This window comes from Ptiloglossa arizonensis, chromosome 6 (assembly GCF_051014685.1).
Source record: "Ptiloglossa arizonensis isolate GNS036 chromosome 6, iyPtiAriz1_principal, whole genome shotgun sequence".
NCBI lineage: Eukaryota > Metazoa > Arthropoda > Insecta > Hymenoptera > Colletidae > Ptiloglossa > Ptiloglossa arizonensis.
This window is the reverse complement of record NC_135053.1, coordinates 18,035,284-18,045,450: the sequence shown is the minus strand read 5'-3', so window position 1 is coordinate 18,045,450 and position 10,167 is coordinate 18,035,284.

Sequence of the window (10,167 nt, the reverse complement as noted above, 5' to 3'; positions counted from 1 at the left end):
ACCGATATAAGTATTTTATAACTAAGTTATAAAGTATTCTTATACAACGCGAAAAGTTATCCACATCGAGAGTGAGATGGAGTAACAGAGAGTGAGACTCGCACTACATGCCTCGTTGTACTTGCCACCTGATTCCACGAGAACGTTATTAATAAATTTGAGAAGATTTCGCGGTGAAAATATGTCTAAAAACGTTGCACATAAATCGTTAAAAAAAATAGTAACGTGTATTTAAAATTTCGACGATTTCGAACGATCGAAAATTTATACATTTTTTTGGAAAAAAACACTCCTCGAGCACGGTTCTTAGAAAGCGTCGTCGAACGTAATATTTGTTCCTTAAGAAATATTTCCTTGTACATTTTGTTGTATTCGTAGTAGCAACGCAGACGTTACGGTAGTCAAGATAAACGAAACACCCTGTACAGTATTTTCCCGTGGAATTGGATTTGCTTTCAAATTTATTGCGTACCGTTTTGCGTTGAAATTGGTTTCTTGTGGCTTGATAGGTCATTTGTTTTAGTTCCAAATTCGTTTGCTATGCCATCTCTCCCCCCTCTCCGCGGTTCCAGCATTGCTGAGGTAATAAGAAGTGTGTCGAGCGATATTTCAGACGTTGATCAGTTATTCGTGTGTCAGCGTATAAAACAACGAACGGTGTAATCTTCCGGATGGAAAAGAGATTCTTTTATGCCTGAACTCGATAAGAGGGGAAAAATGAATCGTACGTATGTAAATTAAGAATACTCGTGGGTGGGAGATTCGACGCAAATTGAGTGCGAATGGTAGCGGAAACGTAAGTAGTAAAAGTCCTCGTAAAATCCACTCGTATCTCCGGAATCGTTACACCGAGGCGGAAAATACTACCGAGTCTCTTATCTTTTTTCACTCGAGATTCCCGCGTTAAAAATATTTTTTTTTTTTTTTTACCTCCGAAAGACCCGTGTCCTTTAACACGACAATTACACACGCAGAATCTCTCGCGTATCTTAACGTACAAATAAAAAGTAAATTTTATCATTTCCATCGTCGCGTTGATCTCGAATAGCTTATTATCTTTTTATTATTCCTCGCGTACATTTATTAAAGCCACTCGCTTGAAATATCACCGTGTGATCCGAACGAATGGGGATCGCCTCGCGAGGATTTACGATTCTCTTCTTTGTTGTTTTAATTCGTACGTCGATTCCAGCTCGGTCGGTGTTCCGTGTACGATTCGAATCGTAACAATTAAATATTTTCGTAGCAACCGGGTTTATCTAGTTTTGGCAATAATCCTATTTCCTCTTCGTCTAAAACAAGGCTTAGAGGTATTCTTCGAGGATTAATGGGATACTCCGTGCTCGTGATGTCTGGATCTCTTGGGGTTCTATTAATAGCGCCGGTTTCACGGATTAAATCGTGATCGCAGATACACGCGTGGCAGGAGTGAATCGTACATTCTTGTACGGATCAACGGAACATTCACTGACCCTGCTCGAGGCGTTCGAATTAGATCTAATTCGCTGTTCTCGAATAATTAAACGAGATTGAGGTTTAATCGGTTGCCTCGAATCCGCGATCGACGTTTAAGAAAGAGAAAAAAAAAAAAAAGAAAATGAATCGATCGATTCCTTTACGTGACCGATCTTCTCTCCATCATCGCTTAAAATACCATTTCATCGTTTTAAAGTCCGTGAGTTTTCCACTGTGTCGGTTCTTGCGCCATTTTCGATTTGCGCACGTGCCCGAGAGAATAATCATTGTTATTACACGATTGTCACATTCGACGACAACTTTGCTCAGCTTCTAAAGATACCGTTCCCAAGGTATCGATGATATTTTTTTTTCTCCCCTTCCCCTCCCCACCCTTTTCCGCTCGGATGATAAATTTTGTACACGCGTGATCCGGCGCCGACCTTCATCCTACATCTGAGGCCCCTTTTTATCCTCGAGACGTGTATGGAACGCACATGGAGATGCTGCGCACTCGTCGAGGCTCTTCTGTAAATGGTCCCGGTGCGAGAGTTAACAAACGCAGCGGTTACGTCCGCGATCGTTTCGAACATTACGCGAAGCACTTCTTCTGTAAATCGGTCCCGACACGAGGTGTTATCCAGTGAAAAAATTACGTCCTTCGATTACTTTCTCAGTTTTCTCTTTTGTAAATGTATTGGGTTGTTCGGAAAGTCATTTCGTTTTTTTTTTTTTGGTGAAAAAAAAACACGATTTTTTAGAGTGTACAAACGTTTTATTAAATTACATATTCTCCATTTTGGAAAACGATTTTGTTTTTTTTTTTGGTGGAAATGAAACACGATTTTTTTAGAGTGTACAAACATTTTATTAAATTACATATTCTCCATTTTGGAAAACGAAATTACATTCCGAACAACACAATACATCCTTCGGTTACCATTACACCTACAGTGCCTCGTTTCCTGTAAATGGTCCCGATGCGAGAGTCCTCGAACGCAAAGATTACAGTCTCGTTCGACAAACGTAAAATTACTTAATTTACATCCGCCGATTACTTTAAATACTCGTCGAGCCTCTTTTCCTGTAAACGGTCCCGACGTAAGAGCCATCAAAACGCGAATACCGCATTCGCTAATTATTTTCACACTCGTCGAGGCTCTTTTCTAAGTAGTCTCAATGCCAGAGTCAACAAACGCAAAAACCACGACCTTTGATCGTGTTTACACTGGCGATGTCAGCCGATGCCTTAAGAAATTAAGGAGGATTCACACTGCACGTCAGCCAATCGTCGAGACGTTACTCGATGAGTGTTCACAGAGCCCTCGATAAATGTTATCCTCGACGATAGCGCGGGAACCTCGTAGGTCGCGTCGCGTTGAAAAGTGAAAGGGGCGGTCGCTTGGCAACGAGCTGCCGGTGGGCGGGGCTCGATGTCGGATTGGTCGCCACGGGCCTTGATACTTGCAACGTTCTCGCCCTGTTTCCGTGCAACTATCGAGGTTCTGCCGTATTCACACTATCCACTGCCGTTCTATTCAACGTACACTTTCGAAGAATCTCTCCGTGTTGTTTTCGTTCAATTATTCTTCTCGTATAATTGTTAAATGATATATCAACGGTCTGTTCTACATTCCATTTACGTTATATTTATTTCATTTATTTTTGGCAAGTGTTTGTACCGATATCCAGAAGCATGAAATATTTAGCTTCGAATGGATCGTTCAGGAGGATAAATAAAGAAAAATTTCGGTTTCACAGAAACCATATTTTTTCGTACATCGTAACAAGCATCTGTGTCTCTCGATAACATGTGCGCAAATTTCGAGTCGGCATACGATCTTTCATCCTCGACCTTCGTCGAACCAGACGAAACTCTTTTTTGGGGGAGATAAGAAAAAATCCGACTCTTTTCGGCGAGATGAGACGAGCGGCTTCTTTTTTGCCTCGAGCGAACGACGCTCTTCGTCACGGGACCAAGGATACTCGATTCGGGGTATCGCGTGGGTGTCATGCGTGAAATAATAAAAATGGCACCAAATTGAAACACTTTTTAACCACTTGTTCACCGAGAAACGAAACAGGTCGGTGAATCGACGTGAAAGGTAAATACAAATCGATTTCTCGTTCATGCGGTGCGAACACGTTCTTGCGCAAGCCACGACAATAGTCTGGCCGTAAATAGCAATCGCACGAGGTTGATAAATTATGTCGATTGGATGAAAAAATTCGTTTCTTTCGTTCTCACCGCGTATACGATTCTAAGATCGACCGGTGGAATTCTTACGCCAATTGCATAAAATTTTATCTACCTCGTTAATAATACTCTTATGAGTGACTGGACTGAATAACTTTGTTATTCATATAAAAAGTAATTTTTAGAGGAGAGTATAAAATTTCCATCAGAACATGTTGGGTAAATTTGTAAAAAATTTGACAATGTGGAATTTAATTGAACGTTTGGAATAAAAATAAAATGAACCTGTTGACCTGTTAACAATATTGGAAGAAAAATCGACATAGTTTTTTATCGTTCGTTTTCAGTAAATTTCTTTTTAGCAATGTGCAACGAATACGTCCATAGTATTCGATACTTTTTACCGATATTAAAAGTGACAATTTTTTTACAACCTACGAATTGCAATTCAAGCAACACCGAAATATCTAAAAAGTAAAATCAGTAAAGAACGCAGTTTTTTTTACATAAGTGGAACGAGCGCACAATACGAATTAAGCTCGTTTAGTCATCCGTCAGTTTGTAGTTACAACGAACATTAAGAATAACAATCCAGCCATGATTATTTAATCTTGTGACTGCTGTCCAATGAATCAGAAAGGTGTGAGTGTTCGAATGAAGTCACGTTGATATAAAGAAACGAGATTATCGCGGTTCGCTTGTTCGCGAAAGAAGATTCGGAAAATCCAGATCAAAGTTTCAAGTAACAAATAAAATATGGACAATTTTTCATTCGCTACTTGTCGAATAATAATTACAATTTTTTATTCAATATTCGTCGAATAAAAATTACAATTTTTTTATTCAGTATTCGTCGAATAAAAATAAAAATTTTGTTATTCAATATTCGTCGAATAAAAATTACAATTTTTTTATTCAGTATTCGTCGAATAAAAATTACAATTTTTTTATTCAGTATTCGTCGAATAAAAATTACAATTTTTTTATTCAGTATTCGTCGAATAAAAATTACAATTTTTTTATTCAGTATTCGTCGAATAAGAATAAAAATTTTTTTATTCGGTATTCGTCGAGTAAAAATAAAAATGTTGTATTTTTTATTTAGTTATATTTATCATCTTCTGTTGATAAAATTTTGCCTATCTCTGTACCGAGGCAACGCTGTCACCGTGAACAGCAATTACGCTCTTAAAAAGTTCCCGTCTCGTATTAAAGGTCCGTTTTTAGGCCGCTGGAACGTATTCTCGTTCGTCACGGCTGTGAGACTTCCGTTCTTTGTTCGTCGCCTGTTTCCAGTCGTTTCGGTCACAAAGGAAGACCCTTTCGGTTCCCTTGGACACCGACGGTATCACCGAAATTCCACGGAATATTTCCACCGAAATTACGTTTGTTTCCTCTAGTCGAGTAACGAAAATTCGTCGATAGAGAAAGGTAAAAAAGAAGAAAAGAAATACTTGGGCGAAGAAAATAGAAACGAAGTGGTCAACGTAAGTGTACCTTGATACTCTAATGTAAAAAATCTCGTTTCGAGTCGCACGGCACCTGGCGTGATGACAAAGAAGCTCTGTAATATTTTCTGCAAACGAAAGACGACCACGCTCTCCAATTACGATAACGTACTAACGATACGACGATATTCTAGCAGTTTAACGTCAAAGTATTTGTAATACTTTAACACGGAGTAGTGACGCGACGAAACGCTTCGAACAGAGGAATTCGTAGAAATAATTATTATTTATAATGCTAAATTCAATATATTCGGTAAATATTATATCGGTTCATAAAGAAGAGGAGAGATTTATATAAAGATAACATATTATTGAATGTTCTTATTAAGCATGTATAAAGGTACAGTTACGCGAATATATAAATTAAAACAAAATTGTGTAAAAATGCTCATTTCGAAATTTAACCTTACTCATAATACGTCTAAATCGTCACAAAATCTGTACGTGTAATAATTCAAAATAGATTTGAACCTTTATTCAGTTCGAAAAAACGAACAAAATAATTAATCTCTGAAGAGGTTAATAAATGATATCGAAATCATAGATAATAAAATTGCTATCAAGCGTGCTAAAAATAAAACGAAAAGTTTAATCTGTACAAAGTAAACAATTGCAAATCTTTACCTTATATAATTGTTTGCAGGGTGAGTACAGATTGTACATCGAAACCGAAATACAACCAATCGGATATAATTTATCCTAATATATTCTCTACAGTAACAAACATCGTATGTAGATAACATTTCAATATTCTCTATTAGGTACATATGTACTTTAATTAGTGCATTAGTCCAGTCATTATCGATGTCTCTTCGATGTATACGTACAATTACCTGTATCGATTCAGTATTCTCGCTGGTGTAGATGATCGATATGTATTGAAACTTTCGAGTCGCTACCAAAACAATTCGACGCGAAGTACTCGATTATCTAGTGTTGATAGTATCGATAAGCTTGTTAATCTCGTTGCTAATGGCGGTTTTGCATCGATTCGCGACTCGAGCGATCGATGTCGCTCCAATTTGTCAGCGAAACGTAAACACGAGTCGAACAATCGGAATCGTTTCAAAGCCCGTTTCGAAAATGCTAATTTTAGGCGTTCCGCACGGAAGGTAAATCGAACAAGGTTAATGGTTGGCTTCCTTCGTCGAACGCGCAATTATGACGGACACGGTGTTGGGAATAGAACGACATGCGTTCTGTCATTGTCGTTGGTGACGTTTGAGGGACCCTGATCGACGTCTTGGCGCTTAGCGGAAAAGGGTAGATCGAATGCAAATAGATTGGAACGTCCCGTAGTTGCGTCTGGAACTGCTTCGTCGGCCCCTTTGTTCGGTTTAAATATCCGAACAGATTCCCCTCCCATCCCATTGGTCCAAGGACTGCTTCGATTCTAATATTAATCTGCTGTCGAAGCCTGGATCTAGTCGCTCGTGCGTATTAACACATGTTAATTCTCTATGAACTCGTTTAATAATTTTTTCATAACCTCAAAAGCAGAAACATGTATGTCCACTTTGTAAGCCGATGTTTCGAAAGAAAGTACGTGCAAAAATGTACGTACGTACCGTAGGTACGAATTGTAGGTCGGTTCAATTGAGAAACATTTAAAAAGAAATAATAATATTCACGAAACTGGTTTACGAGCATCATTTATCAGATACCCAAGTAACATTATAATATAGAATCGTGTTTATACTCGAAGCAATCGATTAAGTTGGTTATTATTTATTCAAATTAGAATCAAACAGTGTTACTTTGTATCGGTTCTAAAAAAAGCTTGCCTAAATTATACGCTCGAGTTCAGTTCACTCCGTTGGATGGGAAACAAAACTGAAAAGGGGTTGATTACTTTAGACACGACGCTTCACCGTTGCTCCCGAACGCGTTTCACGAACAAATTGTCGAACAATGAGCATAAATTCATACCGGTGATGGTTCCGCGCAACTAAAATTTCTTCTTTACCGAGAACCGGGGCTCCATAAACAATCATTAACGGATCGATAAACGCCTCGATGAACCGCAAAGGTTCGAGTCAAAGATCGCTGCGTTCCTCCTTGCGCAAACCCATAAATCCCGGACGATTCGGCTCACGCTGACATTAAACGTCCTTGTGGCGCGTCTTGTGCGTAGTTCGAGATGCTTCCGTGGCCTCTGCAACTGGCTAATACGATAACGTCGCGGCAACAATATACTAGGCATCGTTGAACGCGGCGCCGCAAAATAATGATCGACGTCGAATCAACGTTACGTAATCGACACTTATAGTGTTGCGCGTGGCCGTACGCAGGACGAGCCCGCGACACGCGTGCAGTAAATATCCTGCTACACACCCGACACGCTGCAATGGTCGCTAAAGCCGTTCTCACACTTAAACGGGCGCGACGTGATTGGAAAAAATTGCCGGTTGACAGTCTCTCACACGTGGAATGTTATCCTCCTCCTACCCCTCCCACTCAATTGGCATGACCGTGACGCGATCTGGAAAATTGTCAGTCGATAATCTCCTATGCGTAGAAGCCTTAAGCTGCTATCCCACCTACACAGTGCGAGCGTAACGTGATTGGATAATTGTCAGTTAAGAGTCTCTTTCATGTGTAATGTTTATGCTGTTCCACTCTCCATGCTCGTTCGACAACTGCCTGTACGTCGAACCTTTGAGCCGTTCTATCACTTAAAGAGAAAATTGTCAGTCCATAGATGCCCCTAACCTCTTCACAGATACTACATTTAGTTTTCAAGATCGTCAGAAATATTGTAACGTTTTTTTAAAATTGCGATTAAATGTTAAATTTCTCAACGTGCAATAAACATCGGTTCAAATTGTTGATTATTTAAAAGAAAATAATTGTCTCTTGTGAGGTTAATGTGCTTCTGAAGAGTGATAGTGGACACGTGGGTATTACCATACATATTGGCCGTAGACAATAATTTCATAAGAACCAACATTATAAAAAATCACTTTAAAAGGTCAAACATTTCCCCCTGTCCCGCTGTAAGACGATTGAAGAAACGAGATCGAAGATATCAATCGAGCAAAGGCGCTTAAAGCCGGTCCGGCCTCTGTCTTCGTTACGCGCCCTATTCTTTCATCGCGGCCACGCGTTGTCTGATTCGTTAGCGGCTTGTCGCCGTTCTTTACGCCCGCGAATCGCGTCAAGCGTGCACGTACCCGTGCGCGAAATCTCTCGAGCTGAACGCACGCGAGCGCGTTACCTCGCGTTACGAGCCTAGGAGCGGAGAACGGTTACAGAAATAGCCTGTGACTCAATATTTAGGCAGCACTGATTTGCCACAGCGGATTTAGCACGAACTGCCGTGCGTGGGATCGTACCCACTTCTCATGATCGAAAATCGATGATCGTGTGGTACTGGACGACACCGACTTAGATGGAAAAAAGGATATTCATAATGTGGGACGAAAGTGAAAGAGTCGCGGAAACGAACAGAAATAGAAATGCGTTTTCACGATGACTCATGCTTCAAATTGTAGACGAACATAGTATCACTTCCTTTGCGAAGTCTTCCAGATAAGTGAGGTTAATGGTCAAAATTTCGAGGCTTTCACTATCGCAAGCATTAATACCTATAGATGTCGGTAAAAAGAACGAAAAAGTCTTACACCGTTCTTGTCTACAATAAATACCTAATATTTAACCGGTGACTCATTTTCGAGATACACGAGGTTAAAGATCAAAATTTTGAGGTTCTCAATATCAAAGATATCGGTACGATTTTATTAACGTTAATAACATTAACGAAAAAAAAACTTCATACCATCTTTTCCTAAAATGAATGCTCCATATTTAATCGCTCGTTTGTAAATAAATTAATAAAATTTTATATAATTTTTGTTTAACATGAATATTTCTAATTAGAAATGTAATTCTATTGCTGGATATCGAACCGTGGTAACGTTCAAATTGGGACAAGTTTTCAACAAAGACGTCAGCTCGCATAGGGCGCTGCCCTCTAAACAAGATCGTTGAATTGACGAGGGCAAGGCACGATTGAAAGATATATGAAAGAGAACGATCAAAAATAAGTAGAGAAAACAAATCGTAGCTTAGAATGTGAAATATTTAGGGAAGATTTAACGATGAAGTCTGTTTGGCATCGAACATCAATATCCAACCTCGTTTACTATAATTTGGAAACTGACTGATCGTACGAAATGATCTCGTTCCAAAATCTGCCTCGTGTACCAGGGAATGCATATTTGCACGCCGATGATGGATGTTAGAAGGCACTTCGCCAGATTTTCGTTGCCAATCAGGTTCGGTATTTCCTCGATTTTCGGTCGTTACCGACGAAGCACGATAAAACGCGCGTGGTTATTTTGAACTCAATTCGCTTTATCCACTGAGCGTGTCTAGTACAAACAGCGCTGTCACGTGTCGTATCATTAGTTTACAACCGATTGTTTCGAGTATGTTACACGTGACATGTGCGTAGTGTATTTACGATACGTAATGCTACTTTATTAGTCGAACACTTGTTAAGAGAATGGCATACATTATCTATCCTCGTTAGATTTTACTGTTGGTGGTCCTTAATGCTGCGAAGAGAATGCTTGAATCGTTTAGAAACTTTCAATCTCGAGGAGAAACGTAATCCGTTTATGTTTAAACTAATCTCTTCCAAGGACGAATAGTCTTGCTTGAAACAAATAAAAATCTAAACTGATATGAACTTTTGTCAATTTAGTAACGACATTATCACATTGCTTAAAAATTTTAATCTAAATATTTTCTCACAATTTGAACAGCGACGTGTGAAATATTTAAAGTAACCTCAAACGGAACGTGCACATACATATGTACATATATGATAGGATATTTCAAGAGGTTGACGTTTAAAGAAATTATGAAACGTCTTCGACGTTAAAATATTGGCTTCCTTGAAAAACCCAACGTTTCCATTGCAATTTGGTCCAGCAGTTCAATTCAAACGTTTCTCGTTTACGAGTCAGGAAGTTGCCGCCGGAAAACAGCAATTTAGGATTA